The sequence below is a fragment of the Pelodiscus sinensis genome, chromosome 23, assembly GCF_049634645.1.
Source record: "Pelodiscus sinensis isolate JC-2024 chromosome 23, ASM4963464v1, whole genome shotgun sequence".
NCBI lineage: Eukaryota > Metazoa > Chordata > Testudines > Trionychidae > Pelodiscus > Pelodiscus sinensis.
The window spans coordinates 13,299,136-13,321,817 of NC_134733.1; the positions used below are offsets into that span (position 1 = coordinate 13,299,136).

Consider the following 22,682-nt stretch of genomic DNA (forward strand, 5'->3'; position numbering starts at 1 on the left):
GGAAGCACGCACATGCTGCTGCTCCTCCCCTCCCCACAGGAAAAGCCAGAGCAGAACCCAGAGCAGGACACGAAGCAGGGTACACAGTGGAGAGTGCCCCTCCCGGGTGAGCGGCACAGCCCAGGGCAAGAGGGTTAAATCTTGGCATGCCACTTCAGAAAAGTTGCCAACCTCTTGTCTAGATAGTGCTTGCTGAGGGCAGGGGACTGGACTTCACCTCTCGAGGTCCCTTCCAGTTCTAGTGTTCTATGATTATCAGAAGTATTTGCCTACCTCGCAGGATAGTTGTGAAGCTATTTATATAGGATATGCACACATGCAAGCTAATTTTTAAATGCTTCTGCTTTACCTTCCCAGTCAAGGATCAAAGTAGTTTACAAACACTATTCGTCACAACCCGTCCTGTGCAACCACTGCACTAGACATGTGGAAAATGGGGAAACCAAGGCACAAGGATTCAAGTCTTTCCCACAGTGTCACACCACGGAAGGGACATTCCCACGGTCACACACTGTGGCAGGAACGTTCCCAGGAAAAGCAATCAGACATCCTGGTTCCCAGTCATACATACATAACACTGAAAAAAATTAAGTAATTCTGTGGGTATGTTTCCTCCTTTACATACCAGATGCAAAGCCACGTGTAGTGCAAGGCTGCATTCTTTGGACCCTAGTCATTATTCTAGACACCCTAGAGCAATGTTTCTTAACCAGTGGTACAAGTACTTAGGGGTACTCGAGAGAAGTCTGGGGGTTACATCAACACCTGAAATTTGGAGAAAACTGAATTTTAGTTTTAAGTTTTTACAGTGCTTTATTATTTTTGTACTTTTTACACCCAAAAACTTCATCACCCGCCCGGCTACAATTAAGTTGTTTAAACAAACATGTTGCAATGGTAAAAAAGAATTGTGTCTGAAAACTAAGTATTGGAGGGTACTTCCTTTTTTTTTTTTTTAAAGGGGGTACTTTATAAAACAAAGGTTGAGAAACACTGTGCTAGAGCTCTCTTGCCTCAGTAGTTCAGCTGTGAAATAACAGAGTCTTCAGCTACTGAGGGTGGCACTACTTCCAGAACCACCAGGTCAGCCAGCACAAGGGGTCTGAAGGAGCGCAGGCAAACATGCAGTGGCACAGCTCAGAGCAACTTTTCCCCTCTATTGTCCAGCACTGGAACCTGCTGTAGGCGCAAGGCTCCCCAGCTGTCACCTCATCTCACTCCCCTCTTGACTGGCCTGTTCCCACACTGCTCAGTTCCCTGCCTACACTGACTCCCACAGCAGCAGTACTGGCTGTGCAGCAGGCCTGCTTGGCCTTCCTTCCTCAGCAGCTATAAACAGAGTAATTATCCATAGTTACTACACAGCCCTTTCGAAGCATTATTATTCATTCTTTATAAGCCTTACACAAGACATTAACAATAAAATCGTACCTGTAAGCTTTGTAGAGATCACCCCTCATACACTCTGGGAAGGGCTCCAGGAGGTGAACAGTCCTTCAAAAACCAAGCCCTTCTGAAACCTAAGTACATAACCCCCTTGGCTAGCCTTGATCTTGTCCTCATTTAGCAGGTGATCAGCAGATGGTGGATTTCTCCTCAGGGAGCAGCTGCCGAAGGACATGGCCTGAGATAAGTTACTTTCCCCTCCTCCCAAGCCCTTTCCTAGGTATCCCACTTTGCTCAGTCTAGTTCACTGTGTCAGAGTCCTTTGAAGCTCATTACAACTTCAACCCTACAATACTACAGACATTTGCCTTTTCAATACACTGTGTTCCCCAAGACACTTACTGAATTGAGTATAAGGTTTGTTTATGATATTGATGGAAATTGCCAAGTGAATCTCTCAGGATTTTTCCAGACTAGCAACACTGGTGCCCACAGGCAGAAATTCTGAACTTAGCTTAGTTGAAAGTAGGGATGTGAAAGGTTAACCAATAAGCATGACCCATTCAGGGTATACTTGCCAGTTTCGGTTAACAGGTCGGCCTGCTGCATGGAGGGGTTGGTCCAGCATCCTGAGCAGCCTCTGTCTGCAGTCATCCTGGATGTCCAACAGGCAGGGACTGATTGGGGGTCTGGAGCAGACTATCTTGCAGGGAGCCTGGGTCCGCTGCAGACAGGGGCTTCTCTGGGAGCCAGCGGTAGCCACAGTCTCAGTGTGAGGTTAGGGATGGAAGCTGCTCCAGCCGGATGGAGCAGTCCTCAGCCCAGATCCTGCTTAATCAGTTAACCGGTTAAACGATTACCTGGGATTTTGCATCCATAGTTGAAAGCTATGTTTGAGGTTTAGCCATTTAGGCAGCTCCATCTATTGGAGATTATTGGACAAGCTCAAACTAGGGAATGCAGGCTTAAAGCTGACTGGACTCAAGCAAAATGATGAAGTGTTTGGAAGAGCAAATTGCTACTATAGTCTTCCAGCTGAGGAATCAACAAGCAGCATTACTGTGACTAAGTAAGAGCTGGTGGGAAAGAATGTGCATGTCATGAGTCAGTATAGTACTCTGAACAGCAGCCTATCTACCCTTTTGTGGGAGGGGGTGTGTAGGATAGGAAGACTGGCTTTGGAGTTAAAGCATGGGACTGGTGAGATCTGGGTTCAGTTCCCAGCTCTGCCACAAACTTCCTGTGAGAAGTCAAGCAAGCCTCTTAAGCCTTTGTTTCCCATCTGCAAAATAACTTCCCAACCACTCCTACTTCTGAGGCCAGCCACCTGAGTATGTACTCTTACCCTCCTCTCAGAATGGCTACAGTGCACAGGTAACTACTTTGTATTTTAAGCTTGCTCTAAACAGAACAGAGATAGACCTTGCAGCCCAAGTTGATGCTCTTCACCCACATCCAAGGTTCAGCAGAGAGCACAGAGCAGGTCACCCAACACTTAAGAGTCCTTGCAAACTGGATAATATACAGACCCACTGGATTTTGGTGGGGGTTCTTCGTTCAGCAAGAACAAGCTAGCTGCCAGCAGAACATCCCACTGCAATGTAGGCCTTGTCCTCAGTTGACATTAAACTGGCTGTTAGACTGGGACAAACCCCTAGTTTAAGAATAGCTTATTTCAGCTTCAATAGATTCCTGACTGACTTAGCCAAAACCAAACAGACTGTCTACACAAGAATTTCCAAAAAAAATAAGTTAAACCAGAGTAGCATTCCTGTTAAGACCATCTCCGTGCTAAGGTTGAGCAATAGACACATATTGAGAGAGAAAAGGGATCACACGTATCACTGGGAAATGGCTCGGTGACCCTGGCAAACTCCCACTAACCAGACTATTTATAGTTGATGAGTGCTAAGTGAGCTGCTGAAGGCAGCAGTATCCATTAAGGAGAGAGGCCAGACACACAACCCCTCCCCCCCAAATGTTAACAAAAACCCAAAAGAAACTGTCACTCATAGAAACAAGCTCCACTCAAGCCCTGCTTACACTTTTACACATGCACACACGAACACAAAATTCAACCCTCTCTCTCCATTCAGTTTCAGATTCCAGAGCGCTCCGGTTGCAAAATGCTATTATCCCTATTCAGTGATCAGCCTGCACCCCCAAGGACATTCCTTCCCCAGCACACTTTGCTGGGGCTTGGCATCGCACAAAGCTATAAATTTTTCAGTGGTTCTACCCTTGTGCCCCTCACCTACTAGTATTTCAAATGAAGAGCTAGGCAAAACCTAAACCAAAAGGATGCAAGAGGCCGTGGCTGAGGAAGCTTTGTGGAGGGGGAAGTGGGAATAATCGATCCATCAGGATAAGTTGAAACTGGTCAATGAATATGGCTCTTTCCATTAGCTTATAAATAAATAATTGCTAAGTAATCAAGCAGCTGTAACCTTGTCTGAAAGTCACACGTGACCAGCTCTGCTGGAAATAACTCCCTAAATCTTTTAAGATCTTGGTAGAAGGCAAATGGACTTATTCTCACTACTTTGTGGCCCGGTGCTTAGAAGCAGCAATTGTCAGTTTTTAAATCACAGTATGCAGTGAACACAAGGACTATTCATCAAAATTAAGTAAGGAAGTGAGTTCCAGGAAGCCTGTGTCACTCAGCAGCATCCATGGTCTTGTCTCCTCTGGTACTGCTTTAACTACATCGGTAGTGTTAAAGCAGTACCCCAATATGGGCACATTTATAGTCATATAAAGGTGACTTATTCCAAGCAGTATCCATGGTCTTGTCTCCTCTGGTACTGCTTTAACTACATCAGTAGAGTTAAAGTAGTACCCCAATATGGGCACATTTAGAGTCATATAAAGGTGACTTATTCCAATCAAGTTCTCCCCCCTTCCTGTACCAGAATAAGCTATATCAATGTAAGGCAGCTGCTCCAACCTCCACCTCTTACTCATTAACTCTTGGTAAGCATCACCATTTTAAGGGCCAAGCATACCAGTTAATCTTTCACATCCCTAGTGTGTAGTAGGGGTTGCACAGTGAACTATTTTGGTCAAATTAAAAAAAAAAAAAATCACACCACTAAATCAAAACCCTTAGTGTGGGAAAATGGCCTTCTGACCAGAGCTTAACTTCTGCCCATCCCATCCCCGTGGAAGAAAAGCTCGTGTCCGACAGGATGCTTTAATCATAGGGAGACAGTCTTTCCTTGCCACCATGCCCAACACACCTGGGAAAATCCCTGTGGGCAGTTTCAGTACTTCAGAACTCACACTTCAAGGGGGTGACAAGTCTCGACATTAGCAAACCCCCAGTTCTGTATCCAGATCTTGCAGGATGCAGTCATTTCAATTCCTGTTTTCATTACCATGGTTTACATGGGGCAACTGCACAGCATCTCCCAGCGCTACACACAGCTACACCTCCACAGCTATTCACACACACGTACCAAGGACAGCACTTATTGTCTGGAGGCTCCCGTGCAAGACGAAGAAGAATCTGGAAGCCTATCTGATCCTCGTTCAGCTGAGAATTATTTCTACTGTGACCACATGGCACAAAACAGCCTCCTTCCAGCCAAGAAATGAGGGTTCACAATGCAGTTATATAGGAACAAAGCAAGACAACCCAATTTGACAGGGGAGAGGGGAGATCCTCACAGGCACTTAACCCAGCAGTGAGCACAAAGCTCAGAGGCCTTGTCACTTGCTCTAACCTTCCGCTACCCCTTCATTTAGATTTGAACAATAGCAGCCAAGTATTTAGTGCAGTAACAAATAGAGCCATGTCAGGGGAACGTGACCCCAAGCCCCTAGATTAGGTACACACTGGCCAAAGTTGTATGTTCCCATTTGCTTCCTTGTATCACAAACAAAGCTTCCCAGTGTTTAACTCCCCTTAACTTGCATTACTGCACATTACCTGCAGCAGTCTTCTAGGATACCATGTGGATACGCAGGATTCGCTGCTTTAGTCTACCCTGGCTTTTAGAGCCACTAAGATCAGACATGTAAAGGGGGAACTGATTACCCACTAAGCACTGCCTTACTGGCACACTTCCCAGGGTAACCTGTTAACCAGCCCCCACCTACGACATGCTGCTTAACCGGTTAAATATATAGTTTAACCGGTTAACATATTAAACAGGATTTTACATCCCTAGTTAAATCAGACTGTGCACAAAGGGAGAGAGGCACCGAAGCAAGTTCTAACAGCAACTCAAGTTTTGCTTTCAGCCTTACTAGCATAGATTTGTTGAAGCATGCCTTGTGTAGTTTCACTTGAAAAGGAACATGCAAGGCTCTATTTATGCATTCCCTCCCCCTCACTGAAATGAGTGAGTTAAAATACTGGAAAGGGGGGATTAAAATAGCCATCCAGCTATGTGAGCGTCAGACAGACTTTAGAGTGCACAGTGATTTAGTCCCTACAAAAATGGACAGTAAGTTCCAAACAGAGGAAGAGACAAAGCTGAAAACAAGCCACAAAACCGGAGGCTCCTTTCACAGCAAAACAGGGTTCTCATGGTAGCTTGACAGAAGGCAGCAAGAGGGACATTAAGTAGAGCGGATGTCAACTTGCCATATACAGGTAACTACTTGGGCCTTGTCTCCACTGGGATTTTACACTGTTTGCAATGTTGATAAATAAAAAGCCAGACTCATGCTTTCTGCAGCGAAAGCCCAGCCTAAGAGGAAAGATTGGCAGGAGGAAGTTACAGCAGAGATTGTGCAGGCCTTGAAAGGGAAGGACAGGAGCGCAAATCTGATGCAGTCAAGCACCGGAAGCCAGTGCCTCCGACAGTTCGGTATTCTGAGCATGGAACCTAACATCTGTACCAAGTCTGGCTGTATGCCTTCCCTGATCGTTACAAAAAGGGTTTCTGCTTTTAGCTACAGTATTGAGTGCCCATATTTATGTGGTTTGTACATCTATTTGCAAACGGAATAAGTCTATAGCACCAAACTGGCACATTTCAAAGTGAGCCCAGGGTCCCCGGCTGTTAGAATCCATCCCCTAATTGTGCACTGGAACCAGGCCGTCTGCTGTTTTGACAACTACACACGTCTGTGGTCTTAAATATCCCTCCCACTACTGAAGTTCTCATACAGCCTCAGCAGTGGATTTGATTTTTGTTTCTTCCAACCCCAAGCTTCAAGACTTCCAATTCTGTTTTTTAACAGTTTTCTGTTGCATTTAATTCAATGACCCACAATGATTTGGCCCTGGAGACATCCTTCTACACATAAAAATGTCTTTCCACCCCGACACATCTGTCAAGATATCTAGCAAGCCCATTCAGCTCAGGTAAGGCAGGTCTCCCCAGCACAAAAGCTACTTACTTTGGAAGACTAGAATGCCTCTTCAGCCAAAGGGATGGTTTAATAGAACAATGGCTCCCGTGGAGTTAATGGAATAGGCCAGTATGCTTGATAAAGACAACCAGCTGGTGAGAGTTTGCCCTGGGTTGGACTGCAGTCGTGTTCAAAGGCTCTCAAACCTTCTCCAGACTTTGGACTGCATGTCAATAAAAATATGGTCTCCAGGACAGACCCAATAGCGTGTGTCATTCCCTCACTTAATCATGTGCAGTAGCATAAGATCTTTGCTTACATGGAAGAAGCAGGGAAGCAGTTTGCTATCTAATACAATTTAGTAGCTTGGAAGTGAGTCAGCACCTTGACATGAGCCAACTCTGAAGACCAGCAGCAAGAACTTCACAGACCACTGTTTGGAAGCCTCCGTTCTCAAGATACGTATTCACTTTTTATATCCCACGAGAATTACCCTGGATTGCACAATCTCTTCAGGAGTTCATCATGCAACTGGCGTCTAATTATACCTGCCCTGGCAATCTACAGGAGCCATTAGCGCGAGAGATTAAATAACTCTCCCATTATTAGTTGGTTCACATGAAGAGCAGGGTGCCCATTTCACAAGTGATGTCGAGCCCCGGGAATTTTGCAAATTAATCATGGCACTGCATGGTGTTAGTGAGCTCTAGTAGTGCTATTGCCCTATGACAATACCAGCGCAAACATCTCCTGTAGATATTACACTCTTGTGACTTACATCTTAAAAACACCAGGTGCAAGCTGTACTGGTGCAGCACCTACCGCAGGGCTTTGGACTGGCACAGCAATACTGAAAAAGCCTCGCTGATGTGCTCCCATGGACACAGATTTCCTTTACCTAACAAGCCCTTGAGGACTGGGAGCTCTTCTCATCCCCACATCTGTCCCATTCTCACATTGGAGTAGTTGAGCCCTGCTTCAAAGGGAGAGGAATAGCCCAGTTTAAAGTAGGGATGTAACAGTGTAGTCAATTAACCAATTAGCAAAAGCTTATAGGTTAATGCTATAGACTATACCTATTCATAGAATCACAGGGCTGGAAGAGACCTCAGGAGGTCGAGTCCAGCCCCCCGGCCTAAAGCCCTCCCCCCCAGTAAATTTTTCAGCAGGCTGGCCAGCCAACTGGCTCAGTCCAGTCCGGAACCTACCCCTGCTGCAGCTCTGCATTTAAAGTGTATTAGGAGCTAGGCTGGCAGGAAGCCCGGCTCAGTTTCGGCTCGCACCAGATCCGGGAACTCAGACACACCCTCCCCACCCCCCCGCCACGGGCTGCTGCCACCCTGCACTGTTACCTCTGTATCAGAGGCAGTAGCCCAGGGCAACAGGCAGCTGGTCTGCGAGGGGAGCTGGTTTTTAAACTGGCTCCCCTTGCAGACCAGTTCCCACCTGGCATCCCGCACTGCTGCCTCTATAGAGACACAGTGGTAAGGAAGAAACAAGGAGTGGCAAGGGGCTCCTCATGACATCAGAGCGCACTGGTTGCTAGCCCCACTCCAGGCATTATAGTACAATCGACTAACCGATAAGAATGTATGCGGTTACTTGATTATTCAAGTAACCGTTAAACATCCCTAGTTTAAAGTTGTCAGAATCTGCTTCCAGCCTCATTAAATTCCACTTGCCATTGAAGTAAGTGCAGCTGGTGCAGGACAAGCATAGGTAAGCACTCAGCACTTGACCTGCTCACCATATCAGGCTACCGCATGAAACCCGACAGGCAGGTATTACCTTCCTCTGCCTGCCACCACCCACAAAAGCAGCAGCTACTGGTAGCTGTTGCTATTATCTTTGTTGCAAATGCTACAATAGGGCATGAACATCATCACAGCATCTGAACCATCAGCTACATCTTCAGTACATTTACAAGCAACCCACATCTGTGTCCCGGCTACGAGACAATAGGGACACTATTCTCAGCCATGCTTCATTTCACTTTTAAAAACCCGTGGAACAGTGTGACAAGATGTACAATACACTGTAGTGTTAGACCAGAGTCCACATAGAAGAAATGGAGACAAAACTGCAATTCTTTAAAGTTAAAGGCCTCTGGTCATAGTTACATTAAGTTGAATGCATGATTTCCTCCTGACCAGTTCTGGGGGAAAAATGCTAAACAATTTTACCCCCCTACAAACTATGAATCGCACACTAATACAAATAAAAGTGCCCTCTAAATACCATTTAACTATGAAAATAAAATACATAAACTTACAGGATTTAATGCAAGTCCCGAACTTGAAAATATATCAGCATATGCAATGTTAGCTCCACAGCAGACAGCAGTTTATGAGCAAGTCTGTAGGCGTAGGAATTCCGGTGTACTAGCTGGCTCCACGACAAATCAAATGCCTTTACTGATTCGTGACCAGCCCATTTTAAAGTGTAGCACTGCGGGGTGGAGCCTGAATGTTAAACCAACTCCGGCGTGTGTCCACAATCCATGGGAAGCCACCTGACTCCTCAGAAGAATAATATGCCATTACAGCAAATTAGTTCCTGGACAACCAAGCCACTATTTAGACACATCCAACATATGGGCTCCAACCAACTCCCAAACACTTTTATAATGCACTTCAGTGACCTCTGAACAAACAGAGACAACACACTAAACCTGTCATTGACAAACTGCACCAGTACAAATCCCCCTCCAGGGAATACTTTGCTGTGAAACAGTTATCACTCCTACTGCCTCTGCAATACAACAAGCAGACACGAATGGTCAGGAGGAGGAGGAGGAAGTTACAGCTTAATATATCAATCATCTTTGTTCTTTATAAAGCTGCAACAGCCAAACAAGACAAGGCAGACTGATGAAGCAGTTCAGTGTATTTGGCATTCAGATGGGGGGAGAAGGGAAGTCTTCAATGTATCCATTTTTAAATCCCTTCTTTAAAGAGCCTTATTTGAGATTATTAGTGGAATGGCTCCATCTAATTCTCAGTGCATTTCATAGGAATAGGCTCTCCCCTCTCCCATCAACAATTGTCATTCACCATCTCATTCTCTAGTGCCACATACCCCAATTCTCCCCCCCCCCCCCCCACATACACACACACCAACTGTAGGCAATGGGAATTCTGCACATGGACTGCTCAAAGGTTGTGAAAGGCTGACTAGTTAACCAATGGGTGCTGGAACAGCCCCCCTGGCTGCTCCAGCCCTGCGGGGCTAATTAATTGGGATTTTACAACCCTACTCCTAGGACCAGGACTTTAGAAGTTACAGAAAGAAGGGGGGGAGGCAGTCTCCTTTACTGGAACAGCTTATCTTGGTTACAGATAAAGACACAAGCTTTCAAGTTCCACAGAGCTCTTCAGGGCTGCACTGTCAGCAGCAGAAGTTAAGCCAACAAAAAGGTGGTATCTCTCTCTTTGTCTTTCATAGTCTGGGACCAACAGGGTTACAGCAATGCTGCAAGTTAAGCAGTATTTTTTCCTTACAGAACCTGTAGGTCACAGTCTGACAATGGATAAGGCATAAACAAATTAAAAAAAAAAAATCAACCCTTCCCCTCACTGTTTCTGTCCTGCATTGCTGACAGAAATGGAAAGATCCATTTCCACTCAGGAAAGTTGAGGGGGGCCATTTAAAATCAAATAGAGCTTGTCTACACTTGAAACACTATTTTCAAGTGTAGACAATGCACTAGAAACAATCATAGAAAACCTCTCCCACTCCCAAACTTCTCGAGTGGACCCATCCTTGTCCATGGAAATACTGAAATCCGTATAAGTGTGTCTCTCAGGGGTGTGGATTTTTCATATCCCTGAGACACACGACTATGCCAATGCAAGTTCCCAGTGTCAACTAGCCCCAAGTCTGACCCAAAAGAACAGGACAGAAGATCTTTTACAATGAACACCCAGCTTAGGGCCGCTCATAACATGTGAGGTTGTTGATTAGCCACTGGCTCAGTTTGGAAGCTGCACATGCCAAACAAACTACAAAACATCCTTCACACACGCGCCAACAAAAAGCTCTATGGAAGCTCAAAAACGGTCTTGAACTTTCAGCAATAGAAATTGGTCGAATATTACCTCACTCACCTGGTGTCAGAAATTGACTATATTGTGAACTTGAGTATCCAGTCATGGAAAGAGCAGGCACCAACTATTTAGGACCAGGCTGAAGTCATGTTCTACCACTAAGATGACCATGTAGTAAAAATAACCATGTTAATGAGACTTACAGGGTGTATTCCAAAGACCGTTCAAAGCAGCACCATAATGCATACAGTTAAATAAACCTATTTCCTTAATTAGTTCAAACACTGATAATGTTCAGAGATTTACTTTTCAAATTCTCACACACAGCAATAACAGATGACCTCTGGCCGTTAAACATTTCCTTGCATGCCAATTACTTCGTTTTCTGATAAAGAAAATAAAGCACTTGCTCAGGCCCCCAGCTGACAGCTCCGTGACAATTGGCAGTGGCCAATAATCTTAACTCATTTTCATATGAAAAGGCCCCTACCATTTACTGTTACCCTGAGGGGAAGATGCTACAACAGAGCAGTTCAGCTATAATAGCTCCTTTAAAATGGCACAAACAAGGGAATAAAGTTGAGAATAATCTGAGTTTTATTTGTTTTATTATTTTTGTGGTGATTTTTTAATTGTGCATGAACTAGGTCAAATTACCAGAAGGAGGGGAAAAAATATCTTCGTTCTGAACTTGGAGGGCGGGGAGGAGAGAGAAATCCTCTTCATAACTCAGTTTTCACCAGCCAGCGTTTGCACAACAGATCCAGCCCGGGTTGGAGGAGTGGGGAGGTGGAGAAAAGAATTTACTGTCGGCGGTAGGAGAGGATGGAGCTGGCGAATGAATTCCGCCTCTCAGGAGAGTCTCCATCAGGTGGGAGCTCCAGGAAAGCTGGATGTTTGGGGGGGGGAAGAGAGCAGAAGAGAACGGGGCCGGCATACAAGCGCTGTGCTTGTCTCTACCCGAGTGTGGGCCGCTACATAGGAAACCGAAGCCACAGAAGGTGGGAAGAGAGGACCGGTCCCTCGCCAACTTTCCATTAACCCCTTGCGCGCCGGGACAAAGGCCTTTCCCGGGCGGATAATGGCTTTCTGAGATTGCCGAAGGATGCCCACGTTATTCAACCTTCCCCCTCCGGATACACCCTATCCCCAACCCCCAGCAACAGGGCAGGCCCCTCCCCAGCACCCGGGGGGAGCAAACAACCCACTCGCCCCCCCCCCTGCTCCTTTCCCGCGCCAACCAGCCAGCGCCCTGCACAACAGCCCGGTGCCCGCTCGGAGCTGCGGGGAAAAGGCGCCCGGGGGAGTCTCTGCCAGCCCCGCACCGTCCTCCCTTGCACGTGGGGACGGGCGCATCCTGCCCCTCCAGTGCCCCGCTTCTTACCATGCAAGCGGGGCTGCTCCCTACCGCTCCGGGACGCGGCAGCGGACCATGGCTGCGGCCGAGGGCGGGCTCTCTCCCTGCTCCGCGGGCCTCCGGGGCGCGCGTTGCGGGCTGGGGAGGGCAGGTTTCTTCGGGGCGCGTCTCCTCCCCAGGCAGGCCCGCTGGGATGCCAAGCGCCGGCGGGGTGCGAGGTGGAGGAAACCAGCCCCACCCCGTGCACGCCAATCCGGCTGCAAGCACCCACCGCCGCCTTGGCCCCCTGCAACTCCCGCCGCCGCTGCGCGCGGCTCCCCCCCGGACACTCTCACGGCTAGAGCCGGGCTCCTCCCGGGCGCCAGACGCTAAGAGCTCGGGCCGGCCGCATCACATGGCTCAAATAGCTCCCAGCTGCCGCTTGGCACCTCCCCGCTCCCGGCCCCTCCTCTCGCGGGAGGCGGGACCAGCGAAACCGCTGCCCGGCTCCTCTCGGCTTCTGCAGCCCTGGAGAGACGGGAGAAAAGCCCCCGGCTGAGCTGGGAAGGGGGCGTTTCGGGGGGGGAACCCTTTGATTCGGAGGAAGGGTCGTTCAGTGCTGGAGGAGGCCAAGGCGGGAATCCCCATTCAGTGGAGGCTTGGAAGCACGAGTTGCACCCACAGCTGCCAGGCGTGGTCTGGGAGGGTTTCCTTGCTCCTGCCTCAATGCATGGTCTCAAAGGCCCTTCCCCCAGCTCTACGTTGCCATGCTTTTATGAATTGGGGGTTAGGAGCGAGTCCTAGGAAGCAGTGTTCCCTTCAATCCCTGACATCCATGTGCAGAATAATTTTGTATGTGCCGGCAGGCGTGTGGGAATGTGCACTGCTAGTAGAAGCACAAAACCTACCTGTAGGGCTCAGCCAACCGGATGAAGCTGCATTTTAATCTCTGGCAAGCAGCCGCACAGGGTAGGAGGCTCGTAAGAATAAGGAAGACCAGATGATTACTGTCTTGTGATGGTGTCCAAAGGCCATTGTAGTAGGTGCCTTAAAACAGATATTGAAGGGCTTGCAACCCGAAGCCCTAGATCCTGCGAACCCTTATGTAACCCACCTGCCTAGTGGGTGTGGGTCACTGTCCCACGTAGTGGCACTTAGACCAGGTGCTGCAAGAGATAAGAATGAGTGAATACCACTGACTCAGCTAAAAACCACCGGAATTTATAGCTCAAGCTGTAGAGGTTCCTTTGCACAGCCCCTGAGGTCCTAGGTTCAAAGCTGCCCTTCTTCCACTAATTTCTTTAGGATATTTGTAGTGGCAGAAGTTGAGCTACATGCATTGCATACACCCAAGCATTCAGACGCCTTGAGTCAGGCCCCATAAAATCAGAAAAATGGCTTACAAATTGTAAGATTTTAAAACTAATACACAATCAGTTATTTTTATTGGTTTATTAAAATTATTATTATTGACACTTTAGGGTACACTCAGGATATGTTTTCAAGCTTTTCAATCTAGCCATGAAGGCATTTTTTTTAAAAAAAAGCTCTTCACCTACGCCCATGATTACAGGAGTTGGGATTTTGAGAAAAATACCAAATATGATTAGGAGAATTGTCAGCATTGGTGAGGTAAAAATCAACTCATCTAATTCTGTACCTTTGTTACAAATAACACCGTGGGTTATTAATGTTCAAAGCATTTTTCTACTATTTATATGCTTTCTTTTTAGTTGTGGACCCGCAAAAAGTTCCACTTTTGCTTGTTCCCTGTCTAGTTGTCGCAAACACTTAAGTGGAACATTTATTTTTTTTTAACTTATTTAATTAAGAAATAGGTCAAGAAAACAATTGTATTGGTTTTAGGATCTGCAAAAAAAAAGTAAATTGTGGGCCAAATTTGATTTGATGGTCTCATTTTAAGAAGCACATTTTCAGTGTTCCCAAGCAAAAAGTCTTAGGGTTGTGAACTTATGAGTTCTCATTAGCTAAGCAAACTTGAACTTGATCAGTATTGAACAGGACATAGTCAATGGCCATGTAGGTGATGTATAAATGATTCAGCAAGTGACACTCCACCATCCGAGTCAGTATTGAACTAGTGCCTCATCATCAGTGTTCCCTGTAAGTTGAGCACTTGGGCAGCTGCCCAGGAGAAAATCAGGTGCCACCCAGCTGACTGGCAGAGTGCCCACAGCTGACCACAGCCGCAGCATGCATTTTCTATTAGTGGTGCACATCTGTGCATGCCTTGGTGTACATAACAATATTTATTCTGCACATAAATGGAAACTCGTAGAGGGAACATTGCCCATTATGGTGCTGAAGGTGGTAGTTTTAAGTTGAGACAGTCAAATGAGGTCCTGACCACTGCAGTCATTAAAAATCCCATGATATTTTTCCTAAGAAAAACTGTTAGTCCTCATGGCTTTCTACATTGAAAGGGTCTGATTCTCATCTATGCAGATCCTTCATTTAACTGAGAATCACACTCAAGTTGTGTTACAGAGGGGTAGCCGTGTCAGTTTGTAACCGGAACTTAAAAAAAACAACAAAAAGTGTTACAGAACCTTAGAGACTAACAAAAAATGTAGATGGTATCGTGAGGTTTTGTGGACACAACCAACTTCGTCAGATAAATGGAGTTCCACAACTCAAGTTGAGTAATTGTGTTCTTGTTCTGTCTACCTTAATGCAGTTTTACTTAGAAAATTTTCTTTCCTGTTAGCATTGTTGTCAATGTTCCCTTTAATCTTTTCCATTCATGTGCAGATTTTCTCCATTCGTGTGCGGAATACATTTTTATGTACGCCGAGGCATGTGCGAATGTGCACCACCAATAGCAACACAACACTTAGATGTGGGAGCTCTGCTAATCAGCTGGGCAGCATTTGAATTTCTCCTGAGTGGCTGCACAAGTACGCAGCTTACAGGGAACATTGGTTGCTGTGCTCTTTTTAGCGATGGCTCAAGTTCAGAAGCAAGTAAGGGTATTCCTTTCCATTTCCATGTACAACATTTTACTGCAAAAAAGGTGAGTTTTCACCATGGGATAACTAGCATACTTTAACTATACCACTATAAAATATTAGTGGCGACAAGCCACTATAGCTTTTACTGCATGATAACTAGGTGAGGTTAGGAGTACAGTAATTCCTCATTTAACACTATAGATATGTTTCAGAAAATGATCATGTTAAGTGAAAACGTGTTATGCAGGGTCAATTTTCCCATTGAAAATAATGGAAAAGGTGGGAGTTGCGTTTCAAGTGGTGGTGTCTGTTGGGACCGGGACATAAGGTTGGGGGAGAAAGGAGACTGGGTTACAGCAGGGAGGGGAGGTGTTTGGCTCTGGGGAAGGGAAGGGGAGTAGAGGAGAGGGGGATTGGGTTGGGAGTATGCCCCTGTGACGGGTCTGCTGGGACCCGCACTGCGTCCAGTGACTGGGGGTTGCCGGGGAACGGCACGGCGAGTGGAGAACCCTCTGCCGCTTTGTAGGGAGGCAGGGGAAGCTCCGCGCAGCCACTGGCAATGGGCTGGCTGAGGAAACCATGTTATTCCAGGGACGGTCGTGTAATTCAAAAGACATTCCCTAAAAAAAATCATGCTATCGCGAAAACGTGTTAAGCGGGCACGTGTTAAATGAGGAATTACTGTATAGTACATATGATTTACACAGGGCCAGCCCCACATTTTGGCACCTGAGGCGGGGAGCTCAAATGATGCCCCCATGCCACCTCGCTTGGGCCAAAACTTTGAAAGGTCTCAATTCTGCCTTCTTCCTGTTCTGCTCCTCTCATGGCACTGCTCTGCTACTGACCCCAACAAAGGAGACCTAACAACTTAAAATACCTTGTTCAAAAAGTGTGAACTAGAGGTGACCACTCTCAGTCAGGCAGCAGCCTCAGTTCGCCTCATGGTAAGGCCAGCCCTGGATTTACAGGACATTAAGACAGTTATTTTAGCTGTCTAGTAGCTAAAAATTCCCTAGTACCCCCTGGGAATTTAAAAATAAAGCACAAAAATCCTTTAACACACTATACTGGTGGAAAGAAAAGGGAGAAACAAATATGAAAGATATATAGCCAGGGTGGCATTTAAGTCAATAGGAGTTTTCCATTCATTTTAATGACAACATTGAACCATTTTGAAAATCCTACATGCACACTTTTCCCCACTATACTTTTTATTTGAACAGGTGGCGGCTCAAGCCCCACATATCCACAAGCAGCAGAAATCAGTGGGAGTTTTGCCTGGAAAAGGAATGAATAGGAAGTGCAAAATTTTGCCCGTGTAAATAGCTCTAAGTTCAGCCAGGAGTGCAGTAACAGCCCACTGGGTAAATCTTTCTTTGTCTGTCAATCAATTCTTTGCAGCTCTTAAAGTCTCGTGTGTCTCTTTTCCTGCCCCGTGTGCATAACACAACTCCATGCAGAAATTTCTGCTCAGAACATTGTGACAGGGCTGTGACTATCTTTATTTTGGTGCTTAGAAACACCAAGACCAATGATCGCTTCAATTTTTTCCCATCTGTGTGTAAAATAAATTTTATGTGCATTGAGGCATGTGTTAATGTGTACCAGCGATAGACACACATGCTGCCAGCTGTGGGCAGCTACGTGCACTCTGCTAGTCAGCTGGGCGGCATTTGTATCCCTCCTGGGTGACCACCCAAGCACACAGCTGATGAGGAGCACTGATCAAGACCACTCTAGTTTTCATTTACCCTGAGGCTTCTGTACACCAGTCTGGCTGTGTAGATGCCACTAAATTACATATTATGCCAACTTTAGGGCTGTTTTTCAGGCCAATGTCAAGGGGTCTTCGTGTAATGAATAGCCTACAGGAGGTAAACATAGGCTGAAATGACCTTGTAACTCAAAAAGCTGTTGTTGTGTCTTCCTTGGGTGCTGTTTAATTTGTTTTTGAAATGTCATCTTTCTGAAGGGTGTTGGACCAGGACTGAGGTCTTTGGTTGGCTCACGGAATAGGCACAGCAGGATCAGTTGCAGTGCAAGTTTCCCTGCAAACCTGATGCAGAGGTCCCACAGGTGCCCCTGAGCAGGTTTCTATTGGACTCTGCTGATACTGCTACAATATCTGCTAAGTGCCTACCACCTCCTTTCGTCAAGCCACCCACCAGCCATCAAGTGGTTAAAACTGTTACTACCTCCTGGCCAGGGTCACACTGGTGACCTAGAGCAGTGTTTCTCAACTAGTGGTACGAGTACCCTTAGGCTGGGGTAGTTGAGAGAAGTCGGGGGGAGTGGGGATACGTCAATACAACTGAAATTTGGAGAAAACTGAATTTTTGTTTTAAGTTTTATAGCGCTTTATTGTTTTTGTCCTTTTTACATCCAAAAATTTCATCGCCCGCCTGGCTATGATTAGGTTGTTTAAACAAATGTGTTGCAATGGTAGAAAAAAATTGTGCGCATCTGAAAACTGTAGATACTGGGGATATTGATCATTTTTTTAAAGGGGTACTTTATAAAAAAGGGTTGAGATGCACTGAGCTAGAAATCAAATCTTCATGGACCTCCCACCCATTCCTTGAGGTGTCAAGTCCCTGTCACTCACAGAGCCTACAAACATCTGGATTTACAGATGTTTATCCCTAGGGGTTGGGAAAATCCCCCCTTCACTGCATGTGTGCTGTGCGCCAGGGGAAGTACAGCTGTGGCAACAGCACAAGAGAGGGGAACCTGGCTCCTGGATGAACTGAAAAGCTCTTGCTCAGGGGGCATCAGACCCATAGGTCTGCTATGGGTCATACCCAAGCTGCTGGATCCAGACCACAGGCCTGCTCCCTCCCTTATCTCCCACCAGGGCGCTCAGGCACAGAACAGCCAGCCACTGCAGAGCAGCCCCGGGCTGTTTTAAGCAGGTGGCTGCTTCCTGTGACACTCAGCTCCAGGCACCAAGGGGAGGGGAAGGCTTTGTGGAAACTGGCCCTCCCCCCCAGCACTCAAAGCAGAGAGCCACAGGGAGCAGCCAACTATTTGAGCAGCCTGGGGTTGCGCCATGCAGGGAGCCTGCCTCAGGGTCCTGCAAGGCTGCTGGCCAAGAGCTGCTTTGGTAAGTGCCTCCCAGCCACAACCTACCTGTGGCACCCCAGCCCCTCCCTCCCTTCATTCTCAGATCACCAGCTCTTCCTGCCCCAACTCCAAACCCTCTTCACCTTCCCTCCCTCCCCTCCTCCCCCAGGTCACATCTCCCTCCCAGACCCTGTACCCCCTTTTATACCCCTCCCCCAAACCCCTTCCCCAGATCACAAACTCCTTTACCCAAACTCCATCTCAGACCCCACACCCTCTCCTCCACCCCAGTCCCCTACCCCGAGTTCCCTTCTGCACCTAACCTCCAGTCCAGCTCCTGCACCCCCTCCATAGAAAAGTGCGGCACTTGACCACTTACCAAAATCTTGGAGCGACCCCCCCCCTCATCAAAAATTATTGCCCATCTCTGCCCTAACATGTTCCCATGCTGCCTTGTGAACCAGTGTGATCGATCACAGATTGGATGCAGCTACAAATTTGTATCCATACAGGGACTCTGCCCATGGGAGTTAGGCACCTGGATATCTTTAAGGATCTGGGCCACTAAGATTATATTGTTACAATACACTCTACATGGGGCAAACCCTTAAACCCATTCCAAAATGTAAACTGGTGCATTATATGCCCCCTCCCTTACCCTGTAGAGAGCACATTTTATCCCTGGTAAGTAAAGAAGTATTATTTTAAATCTGACAGAATAAATGACACATCCAAGGTACTATACAGCCTGCATCCGACTGGAAAATTGAGGCCCAGTCTGGCTTTTAAATAACCACAAAACCATCCCCTCTTCCCCAGTTTGAAAGGATAATTGCCTAGAAAGACCAAAGGTAAAGCAGTTGGCACCAGTCTGGAAGGAGGAAGGCGGCACCAGTTCATGTGTGAAACAGGACACAATTCCATAATGGCTGTCTGATCCAACATGCTGAAAATGAGCCCCTGCTCTGACGAAGAACTTAGATGTCTTTTGCATGAGAATGCGCCATGCTGCCTCCAGGCTGCCTCTTGTAAACTCCACTTTATTAGCACGTACTTAATGCTTTCTTTCAAGAATATTCTTGTTCTTCGTATTCGGCCTCTGATCCTGGACAAAATGCAAGAGAAGACATCAGCCAGATGAGGCAATTGGCTCTGTAGACATGGGCTTGTTCCTCTGATTTACACTTCTGCAACCACACTGTGATCAAGATGGTGCAATTAACCAACTCTCTTGCCCACTCCTGTAGGGATGCAGAGCTCCATTGACTCACCCTCTAAGCAGGGCTCAGCCGTCCACTCAAAGCAGCAGGATACATACAGTTGACTCACAAGAGCAGGTGCAGCATGTTCACTTCAATGATACAAGATGGGGGCAGCCCTGTAGTCAGAGAAACAAGGTCCCCTATGCTCCTTGATTCCCAAATAGAGTCAGGTCCCTCCAAGGGGGTTGAGTTTGACCTTACATGTCAGGTGTAGGCTTTATTTTCAGCCACGTGGACTAGCCACATGCTGCTACAGGTTGAACCTCTCTAATCCAGCACTCTCTGGTCCAGCAACATCCGTGATCTGGCATGACTCTATTTAGTCAGATGTCTGCTTATTATGGGTGTGGCCAAGTTTCCTGCGGTCCCATAAAGTTTGTTTACAGCCACCAGTCCTGGCTCTCAGTGTTCTGTGCTATTATTTAACTCCAGTTTATCCCTGTGGCGGGGTGCGGGACACGGCACCTCCTGAGCCCACACTCACTGGCAGCCGGAGGACGCGCTCGCTGGTGAAAGCGCATCCTCCCGGCGTGCTCCAATGCCGCCCCCGGAGTCAGAGGGGAGATGCGAGCCGATACTGGACATCCGGAAGTGGTGGGGTTGGGGCCTAACGACATCAGACACGGCATGGCCTGGCGCAGGGAACACAAAAAAGGGCCGCGCCATGTAGAGGGGAGGCAAATCGGGAGCTCCAGACCGAGGAGGGATGGAGTCAACCGGAAGAGAAGACCACAGGAATGCCGAGACAAAAAGGAGACTGTAATGGAGGGAAGGAAGAGGCCTAGGACAGGGTAGAGAAGTCAACAGCTGCCCGTGAGTTGGTGAGTTACAAGGCACGCCCCCCCACCAGCCAGGCAGGGAAGCTGCCTCTCTGCCCTTAGGGTCCTGGGTTGGGACCTGGACTGAGGCTGGGCCCAGGTCCCCCTTACCCTCTGCTGGCGTGTTTGGTTGTTTCGGAGGATCCATAGGATTGTGATCCGGCATAGCAGACTCAAAACTTAAATAGTGAGGCCCTGAGACTGGGGTAGACATTGGAGGGTGGTGGTAGAGAGAAAGAGCACTGGGGTCGGTGAGCGTACACGGGAAGATCCGAACATCTCCCGATGATGATGCGGGTGTAAATCTGAGGGGCGCTCCTGGGGTGACCGGGGACTACCGGCACAACAATCCCCAAATGTCCTCTAAGAGCCCAGCAAGCAGTGGAAGTGTCGCTAATGCTGCTAGACAATATTGACCTCCCATGGTTCAGCAAATTCTCTGGTTTGGCACCGGTCAGATCCAGAGGGTGCCGGACTAGAGAGGTTCAACTTGTAGCGAGAGGAAAACCAGGTCTTGTGTCTTCAGCTCTTAAGTCAAAGACACCTTGTAGAGGGCTTTATCACTATCCCCTTGTGCCCTGTTGTGCAAGTTTCCTTGTTCTGCGGGATTGTCTTACAACCTTGGATATTCTTTTGATGAAGTTCCTGGCATGTGCTGTTTCTAACCGAAAGATACTCTTATCTCTGGATTAACAGCTGGGTATGCCCAGGGTGTTCTGTTCAAGGGGGTCTCAGCCAGATACTAATGTACATGCTGACTATGCACCTGGGATCTGACCTGTTCTTTTTGCGTACACTTGGGTGTAATTAGCAGATTGTTGGAGAATTGTTGCGCATGGAGTGTTGATATAAACGCTGAGCTCTAAACAGGGTTTGGGTCAGTCTGTTTGGAAAGGGGGCATCTCCCTGGGGAACAGACGGAGTCTTGGAATTTCTTGTGAAATGAGTTTCCAGCTTCTACAGAACTAGTCTCAGATGCAGTGTAATTTTGCAACATTCAACTCTCCTGCATCCTCAAGAACCATGAAAATACTGAGATCTTTCCTAGAGTCACTAACATTCACATCCAGACAGCTACTAAGAGAGGGGGTTTGTTTTGTTCTTTAAATCCCTCCTCATTTCAATTTTGAAAGGAAAAAAAATAGAAGAGGTTAATTGATAAATTTCATCACCCACTCACTGACACTAATCTGCTCAAAGAACTTCTCCCGCTCTACCCACCAGGAGCCCAAGCAAAGATTTTAAAGACATTAGCAGTGATTTTGGGTGCCTCCATGTTTGGCTTTAGGCACCTTAAAAGGACATTTAAAAAATATGGAGCACTTCTGAGTGCAGAGTGCCTTCTGAGAATCAGGCCTCATTGAAGGGACTGATTTTGGGGGCCCAATATGACTTAGAGGATGTCCATCTCTGAGGCCCAGCAAAACTGGCTCTGGGATCAGGTCCCACCTGGGGGACTAGTCTGTGGGAGGAGCTAGGTCACAGGGCTGCAGGGAACCATGAGAAGAGGCACAGCTCTCAGAAAATTACATGAGATTTTCAGAGATCTGAGAGAAGGCTTGGTCGCCCCTTCCCCATTGTCTGGCATCCGCCACGGCACACAACCCAGGTGCCTATCAAGCAGCCACAGTGTAATCCCAGCTGCAAAGCACCCAGCTGGTAGTTAAGATCGTTCCATGTGCACGGAGCAAAAAACCTGGCACATAACATCTGACTGGCAACCAGCAAGGCCTTAGTCAAGCCAAACAAGTCAAAACCCAGCCTGGTGGGCCACCCTGCTGAGTCCTCGCTTTCGGAAGTGTTGGCCCAAACCCTGATGCAGGCTTTGCAGAGGTCCTTTTGCCCTGCTGGAGTTACTTCCTCAGGAGGAGGTTGAGAGACTGTATTTAAAATGAATCCCAGCACGCTGCTTTTTGGTTCCTGGTGCAGAGTGTCTGCAACCCAGCAGCCACGTAGCTTTTGTAAGGGCACCAGATGTCTCCTAGCCTACCACTCCCCCTTGTCTGGGGACAGCTGGGGTGTTCCCAGGGGCAGCGAGGCTGAGAAGTTCCCGGAAGCATCTACGTGCGGCATGTAGACTCTGCATGTGGGAATCTAGGGAGACAATGCGACAGACAGGGAACAATGAGGGTCTGTATTGTACAGCGCTGGAGCCAGGGTAACCTAGTACTCTGCTGAACAGAGGGAAAGAGACTTTGTTAAAACAGCATCCCCAGGAGGTGGAACTCCTGCCAAGCCTGCTCATAATGCAATCAGCAAGGCCTCAGCGGCTAGAGGATGGGTTATTGTGATAGAAAAGGAAGTAAAAATGAGGGCGTGGGATGGTGATTCCCAGGGGGACTCCTGCAGGGGAAAAAAAAATCCCTGTTCTTTTAAGTCAGCCGGCCTCCTTCACATCCCAGGTTCAGATCCCAACAGGGTCCACCCAGAACTTCAGCCAAGCAAATAAACAAAGCTCCACACAAGCTCCTTTAAAGGAGACTTTAAATGAA

General features: G+C 47.4%; 1 protein-coding gene across 3 annotated transcripts in view; it reads right to left on the reverse strand.

Moving 5' to 3' along the window:
• Positions 1 to 12,509, reverse strand: part of SPSB1 (splA/ryanodine receptor domain and SOCS box containing 1) — an 80,306-nt gene extending 67,797 nt beyond the window's left edge. The window contains exon 1 of one of the 3 annotated variants that reach the window (XM_075906489.1): positions 12,121 to 12,509. The gene's annotated coding sequence lies outside the window, so the exon portion shown is untranslated. Of the gene's footprint in view, positions 1 to 8,962; positions 9,761 to 12,120 lie in introns of those variants that run through there. The other 2 variants (XM_006127088.4, XM_006127090.4) reach the window with 2 other exon arrangements.
• Between the last annotated feature and the right edge of the window lie 10,173 nt (positions 12,510 to 22,682).